The 8,611-nt window shown below is 39.6% G+C and overlaps 1 pseudogene across 1 annotated transcript; it reads left to right on the top strand.

Annotated features, from left to right (window-relative positions):
• The first annotated feature begins 3,286 nt into the window (after positions 1–3,286).
• LOC308253696 (ferritin light chain-like) lies at positions 3,287–3,809 on the top strand (annotated as a pseudogene). Its single transcript has one exon. The product of its transcript is annotated as a ferritin light chain-like (transcript).
• The last annotated feature ends 4,802 nt before the right edge of the window (positions 3,810–8,611 follow it).

Raw genomic sequence — 8,611 nt, 5'->3', positions numbered from 1 at the left:
AAGGCGCCTTCGCTTTGATATTCTGCTCAAGACAGGAAGGTGGACTTCTGGGAGCCAACGCTCCATCATGCTCTCCTTCTGAAAGCATCCCCTGGGCCCTGGTGAAAACTAGGGGTGGGGAAAACTCAAAGCTCTTTGCTGTTCGCTCCAGAAGTACTTTTGATTTTGTTTAACCTTCAGCAGTGAATGTCACCATAGAAGCTCCACTGAGATGTGCAGCCTTAATTCTCTGATGAAACAAATACCCTTCCTTGGAAGGCGTATATCAAGACTCAAGATGAGGAATCTGCCCCATTCCAAACTGCATTATTCATTAGGAACCCAAATTAGAGTGGGTTGCTTCCATGTTTTTCAATCTATTCATTATGCCATTATATCGAATGGCTGCAGTGGGACATTGGGCTAAATGCTGAGAGGGAGTCAACCATGATTAAGAGGTTTTTTTTTTTTTGTTTATTTTAAAAAATGATTAAGATAATACTCTAATCTTCAAAGTGACTAAATACAATTGGGGGTGCTGTAATAAATTTCTAAAAAGAAAAGGCAGAATGAGGGAGATTAGCATTCATTTTATACCTCTGTGGGAAGTACTTCAATACAATTTTGCAAAACTTAAAGAAATTGAAATTGAAGCCTAAGTGATGTTAAGTACACTCTCCAAGATCACACTATTAGTGGGAAATCAGGATTCTAACCCAGATCTCTCTGACTCTTTCCCCTGCTCTATAAATCAGTTGAAAGATAGCAGTAAATGATGAGAATCCTTTTTCAAAATCTACTATAAAGTACCACAAAAGTTAAAAAAAGAAACTATGCCTTCCGGCTAAAGCCATCAGAGAAGTTTTTGAGGAAAGAATGGTGAAAATGTGGACCTTGAAAGATAAGAGAATTTTGACAGATGGAGAAGAACATATCTAGCTCCATAAAAATCATGTTGTGAGCCATTTTTCTGTTTGGAGAGTCACTACACCTTTGTTTCTACCACTGACAAAAAGGAGAACTACTCTTTAAAATGACTAAAAGTGGACAGCTCATGCCATTAGGTAGCAACATTCATTTTTCTCAAACACTGCAGTTCACCTGTCCCTCTGAAACACATTATTAAGCTATCACCATATAAGCATCATTCATCTTGAATTTCCTTTTTAACTTTATACCTACTTCCATAATACCTTTCTTCCAAAGGCCCTACCACACTTTAAAAACAGATGATATTACTACTATTTTACTGGCAATGACACTGAATTGTACCTACGGTGTCTAACACTCTGTCCCTGGAATTATCAAAATCTACTGGTGATGACAATTATTCTTTATGAACCGAAAAACAGAAATGCAGTGAGCAGTGAGCCTTCCTAAGTAATGAGAGGAGGCAGAATTGATTTACAAATACACAGTAGGTGTGCAGTAAATAGTGAATAAAATCCACTCTAACAACATATCAACATCCTCAAAAGCAATTTAGAGAGGGTCCTACAGCTTTCAATTCTGAATCTATCAAGCTTGTCAACTTTCAACCAGAGCCAACACAGAAAAGCCCAGATTCATCAGCCTGCCATCCATGGTCCCTCCATAATTTGACCCTATTCTTAGACCTACATTTCCCAAAGTCAATATCCTGTGTGACTCTGGGTAAGTTGACCACATGAGAGTTTCATGGGATTTGGAAGCCAAAAGTAAAATAGGAGTCATTATGTTCCAGAAGGCAGTTAATGTAGGAGCCTTCTACAGAGTGCTCACTGTCAAGGTTAAAGGTAGTAATAACTGCAGCTTTCTTTTTTTTGTTAATCCTCACTTGAGGATATTTTCCCATTGATTTTTTAGAGAAAGTGGAAGGGAGGGGGCGAGACAGAGAGAGATAAACATCGATGTGATATAGACACATTGATTAGTTGCTCCTCCATGCATCCCGACCAGGTACATGCCCTTGACCGGAATCAAACCCAGGACCCTTCAGTGCATAGGCCAATGCTCTATCCACTGAGCCAAACTGGCTAGGGTGATAACTGAAGCTTTCAATGCAACATTTGTCTTTGCTCTCAGCCTCTTTATATACAGCTTCTCTGCTCAATTGCCAGCCCTGCTGACCTTCAGGCCCCCAAAGCAGAAGTGATCTTCCATTGAATCCTTCTCCAGCTCCCAAAATTATGTGAAGTCCAATCCCTACAATAAATTCTGTATTTCATATAATTTTTAGTGTGTCTCCTTACCTGATCAAACCAAAGCAAAAACACTAATCTACATACCCTGACCATCTTTATATCCCACTCCTACTTTCACACACTGTACCTCAAAGAGAACTTGTCATCCCGATCCATTCTATTACTTCCCCCTACGATGCCATTCCTTCCTTCCCCACTTTTGAGATAACAATAATAGCCAACACTCACATAGAACTTACTATGTCCTAAAAAGTGTTCTAAGTGCCTCCCATATTAACTTACTTAATCCTCACAGCAACCCTACAAGATAGGTACTATTGCTACCCAGATTTAAGAAAGTGAGGCTTAGAAACATTAAAATGAACTTGCCAAAGATTTCACAACTAGTAAGTAGTAGCACTAGGATTTGAACCCAATCTGGTTCCAGAATTCCTGCCTTTTGTGACTATTCTATGCTGTCTCTTGCCTTCCATATAGCCTCTGCATAAAGCATACGGTGTTAACAATTACAAAGTCTCGGTGATTTAACACATAAAGTTTATTTCTCGTTCATGCAAAATCAAATGAGGTCTCCATCTGGCTCCCAAAAGATTGCTATCTCAGAGAAAGAAATGGCCACAGAATTTTGCAGGACTTAAAATTAAGGGTCAGGCCTACAAATTACTTACATCTCTTCCACTCACATTCCATTGACCACAACCCAATCACCTGGGTCCAGTTAACTGCAAGGGAGTCTGAACATGTAGAGTACACAGATGCTCGCCAAACACTGAGAGTCTCTGACATGCTCATCCTTCAAAATTCATCTTTCTCCATGAAAACTGCTTTCTAGGCTAAATGCATCCCTACTTTCTCAATATCAAAAGCACTATGGTTGCAAAGCTAGTTGATAGCACATAGCATCTTCTTTTAAAACATTATTTATCTTGGCAGTGCACTCAGAGGTCCCGGATCTGTCTCTTGCTTCAATGGTGTTTGGACGGAACAGACCCAGGGACGCCCCTTCTTCCAGCTTCCGGCCACTCTCCTGCGTCTCATCCAGTCATCACCTTCAGAACCACCTCTGGGACCAGCCAACACACCGGGGTTTTTTTTCTACTTTAACTCCTTATTGCTGAAAAACCATGAGCTCCCAAATTCATCAGAATTATTCCACCGAGGTGGAGGCTGCAGTCAATCGCCTGGCCAACCTGCATCTGCGGGCCTCCCACACTTACCTCTCTCAAGACTACTATTTCGACCATGACGATGTGGCTCTGGAGGGTGTGGGCCACTTCTGCGAGTTGGTGGAGAAGAAGTGTGAGGACGCAGAACATCTCTTAAAGTTGCAAAACAAGCGTGGTGGCCGCATTCTCTTCCAGGACACGCTGAAGACTCCCAAGATGAGTGGGCAACACTCAGAACGCCATGGAAGCTGCCCTGGCCTTGGAGAAGAGCCTGAACCAGGCCCTTGTGGAGCTGCAAGCCCTGGGTTCTACCTGCACAGACCCTCCTCTCTGTGACTTCCTGGAGAACCACTTCCTGGATGAGGAGGTGAAACTGATCAAGAAGATGGGCGACTACCTGACTAACATCCACAGGATGGCCGCCCCGAAGGCTGGGCTGGGCAAGTATCTCTTCGAAAGGCTCACCCTCAAGCACGACTAGGAGCCTGTGGAGCCCAGAGGCCTTTCAGAGGCCCCTCCGCATCCCCCTGGTGTCTCTGGCTTTTACCTGAGCCTTTTCCTGAAACTACTAGCCATTCTTTTAACCACCCTGGAGTCCTCTCCCATGCATTGGACCAAATGAAACAATAAAGCTTTTTGCAGGAAAAACACACAAAACATTATTTATCTTAACTTTATATTTTATCAAATTTTAAAAAGAACCTGAATGTTTTAAAGGCAGTTGATTATGCCAATTTAGAGTGAAAAATTACGGTCCCTTGCCCCAGCTCTTCTAGAACCCTCCGTCCCCCTCCTCCTTTCTAGACTTTTGTCCTGTAGTTCTGCTACTCTGTTGTCATCCCAGCTGTTCCCTTGCCTCTCCTTGGTGGAATTTGTGTCCTAGTTTCCATATCTTTTTCTATCTTAGTTATGCCTTCATTTTGTTAGAGCTTTCATAAGTAGCTTCTATAAAAGGATGCTTTGGAAGCAAATTTTCTGAGATCTTGTGTGCAAAATGTGTTTGTTTTTCTGTGTACTTAATTTATAGCTTGAATGTCTATAGCATTCTAAGCTTCCATTGTTGCTATTAAGAAGTTTGATGCCATTATAATTTTTGATCCTTTATAGATGAGCTACTTCTCTCTTCTACTTTTTAAAGAATCTTTTTATATTCTTGTTGTCCTAAAATTTCCCCATGGGTTGTATTGGTGTAGGTCCTTTGTCAACAACCTTCATGCTGGGCACTCAGTGGGCTCTTTGAATGTGAAAATATATGTCCTTTAGTTCTGGAAAATTTTCTTAAATAATTTCTCTTTTTTTTAATATATTCCATTGATTTTTTACAGAGAGGAAGAGAAAGGGATAGAGAGTTAGAAACATTGATCAGCTGCCTCCTGCACCCCCCCCCCCCCACACTGGGGACGTGCAACCAAGGTACATGCCCTTGCCCGGAATCAAAGCCGGGACCCTTGAGTCCGCAGGCTGACGCTCTATCCACTGAGCAAAACCGGTTAGGGCTCTTACATAATTTCTTTGTTCATTTTTTCCCCATTGCCTTTCTGAATATTTTTTGCATAAGATATTGGCCTTTCCAGATTGGTTTTCTAATCTTATCTTTTCTCACCTTTTGTCCATGTCTTTGTCTTTTTCTTCTGCTTTGAGGAAAATAGCATTAATTTCCAAACTTTTGATTTTTTTTATTATTTTTGGCTATCTTATGCTTAATTTCCAAGAGCTCTTTTGTTTTGTTTTCTAAATGTCTTTTTGTGTCATCTTGTTCTTGATTCACAGATACAGTATATTTCCTCAGCTTTCTAAAGATTTTGTTAATGGCTTTCAGGTGCGAGAAGGGTGCATTTCTTCTATTTCCTGTCTTATCTATATTTTCTTTTGAGTTAGGAGCCTGTGGAGCCCAGAGGCCTTTCAGAGGCCCCTCCGCACCCCCCTGGTGTCTCTGGCTTTTACCTGAACCTTTTCCTGAAACTACTAGCCATTCTTTTGATTTTCTTTTTCTCTCTCTCCTCTGTCTCGGCTTTTGGAGGTTACCATCAGATATCTGCTGAGTTGTTGCCCACTCACACTGAAGAGTGAAACACTAAAAAGTTGTTTGGAAACTGGGTAAGGTGAAATTTGTCAGTTGGTGGATTCCACTGCTGGGTACAGACATCACCCTTTAGATGAGTGATTTAGATCAGTTTCTGTAGAGAGAGATAGGCAGTTACTGTATGACAGTTCAGAACCTTCAGAGACAACTCTCCACTTTCCTACTGTAAGCTGCTTCTTCTTCTTCTTTCTTTTTAAAGAAAAAGGTCTTTCTTTTTTAAAAAAATATATTTTATTGATTTTTTTACAGAGAGGAAGGGAGAGAGATAGAGAAAAATATCGATGAGAGAGAAACATCTATCAGCTGCCTTCTGTACACCCCCTATTGGGGATGTGCCTGCAACTAAGGAACATGCCCTTGACTGGAATCAAACCTCGGTTCCTTCAGTCCGCAGGCCAACGCTCTATCCACTGAGCCAAACCAGTTAGGGCTATAAGTTGCTTCTTACAGCCAAGCAGTTCAAGATCAGAGAGTATTACCATTCAGTATGAAGGCTCTAATTTAGATCTGTTTTCAATCTAGTACCTTACATTCCACCATTCACATTAGTCTCTCCAGTTCAAATTTTTTTATTAAATAAAACTCCTACTATACATTAACACTGAAGAGGGAAAGAGGAACAAGGAGTTCTAGCTTCTTGTTATAGAAATGTTTAAACAATTTCCCTGCTTTCAATTCCATGATTTACTCCTGTCTTCAATTATACCAAGTTTCTGAGTCCAAGACTCTCTGAGGTCCTACAGCAAAATGTGACTTATTTCTCATTGCCATTACCATTTGTAGGCCCTTAGAGTCAATTTCCCACCTCTGCCAATGTTTTCATCCATTTCTATCTTCTAAAAAAGCTTTGCTCTGCTGTTGTATAATCTTCCGTTCTGGTTATGCTTGTCAGTCCATATCTTTCTAATTCCTTTACTCTCATTTTAGTCATATTTCAAGAGGGTACAAGATAGATACATGTGTAAAATTCACTACGTTTAACCAGCCAGTATTTTTTTTCAGGTACATACATTCTTTACTTCAGTGGAGTATGAACTCCTTGAAGGCAGGTACCAAAGTTTATTCTGCCTTATATCTCCCCTGGGGCCTTGCATGTAGAGGCTCTCGATAAAATGTCTATTTTATTAGAGAGTTAGAAAAGTATCTGAAATTCTATCCAGAAGCTCACAAAACCTACTTCTCTTCAATGCATTTGAACATTTTTTTAGAATAAAATGTTTAGATATAAACATTCTGTTGCCAATCCCTAGAATTGCGTAGACAAGCCTTTTTTCGATTTTTCGATTTGCTAGAAAAAATGTCTTTCACTCAACTTCTACTATTTAACTAGAAACCCAGAACAGCATGATTTATAGTAAAATAAAAGGCAAAGATCTCGGTTTATCTCAAAATATCAAAGATAAAGCCAGCCAGAATTTCAGGAGAGATATAATTCTTACTTGACAGGGCAAATGTAGTTCCCTCCATAAAGGATTCCACTCTCAGTCTTTAGGTTTCTATTAGCATCCTCCTGTTGTAATTGGAATGTCCCTGCCATCAAAAAACTTAGAAGATAGTGACCCAATATCTCTGTGGTGTGTCTTTTTAATAATGGTATGAATATTGACTGCTTACACAATTAGGAATGAGATAGTGCACACAAAATAAGACATGATGATTTAAAAGAGTAAAGTATAACTGCACATTTTCTATGACACACAAAAAGACTATTTCCAAATCATTAAGATTTTCTTCATAGCTTCTCGTGTGTGTGTGTGTGTGTGTGTGTGTGTGTGTGTGTGTGTGTGTGTGTGATTTTTTAAATTACACTTCCCCATTGGGGCATGATTTTAAGCTGAGATTTTTCAAATATGTTATTTTAACTGCTGCTGTTTAGTTTTATGTATTTTAATTGAACTTTTAAATTTTGTTCTGGCACCCCATGGAGTATTAACCACAAAGGATACAATTTTATAATTGAAAAAAATAAATTCCAAAACAATGTGCTAAATAAGTTAGATAACTATGTTAGAGATGGACTTCCAAGAGATATATGGATATAAATGTTAGTGCCTGTGTGAATCTTTTCATAATAATAGTAAAATGAAAGTCTAAACTACTTTTTTAAAAGCATTATAGTCTTAAACTAATTTAGCTACAAGGTTTTGTAAGTAAGAATTTCACAAGGATTATAACATTATTGTTTGTTTACAATCATTGTGGAACCACTGTATGATGATACTATGCTTGCACTAGAAAAAAAGAAATGGCTCCCAAAAAGTGATTTGCTTTCACGTAGTTTGTGATCAAAAGACACACACAAACAGTTGCAAAACAATGTGCAAACTGCTAGAGCATGGATAGGTGTGAAGTTCTACAGGAACAGAAACAGAAACGAGGGAACCCTTGAGTTGAGACTTCCAATACAGTTAAACATTATCTATCAAGGTTAACAGCTGTGGTGGACCTTCCAGAGCGGGGAATACAAGTGTGCAGAGCACAGAACAAGAAGCCATTCAGTGTAGCTGGGAAACAATGAGAGGTGGTGAAAGAAGGAGCTAGAAAGGTAGGCAGGGGCCAGACTAAGGAGCTTGGACAGTGGGCAATGGGAAATATTTAGTATTTTATGTAATGAAGTAACAGATTCAAATCCATATTTTAGAGAAGTCACAAAGATGTGAAGGATGAATTGCAAGGAAACAAAAATAGAGTTGGTTGCACTGCCCAAGAAAGAAATGATAAGGGCCTGAACTAAGACATTGCCAGAGAGGCTAGAAGGCATATCTAAGAGATGGAATTGAGAGGAATTGGTGACATACTAGATAAAGGGCAGGAGGAGCTGAGGATGACTGTGACAATTCTGGCTTGGGTGCCCATGTAGACAGTTCTACCTCACACTATATACTACCTCACACTAGGTACTTATACACATATACCATCTGCCCAGTTTTATTGTAAGCTCCTTGAAAAAAGAAACCACGATAGTTTGCATACATGGTATTTATAGTGTCATACCCTTAGTAGATTTGCTAATATAACATATAAAGAGAAGGTGGTGAGTAAGAGATCACATATGGAGTTCAGAATTAGATATGTTCTGCTTAATGTGGTCAAGCCCAGGTAGAGATTCCAGTAGATGGTTGGCCGTGTGTTCTGGCCGTGATCTACCTCTATGACTGTCTCATTTCCTCCCATTTTACCAGCACTCCAGTCATATTAAC

This window comes from Plecotus auritus (assembly GCF_963455305.1).
Source record: "Plecotus auritus genome assembly, chromosome: 7".
NCBI lineage: Eukaryota > Metazoa > Chordata > Mammalia > Chiroptera > Vespertilionidae > Plecotus > Plecotus auritus.
This window is presented reverse-complemented; position numbering and strand designations above follow the sequence as displayed.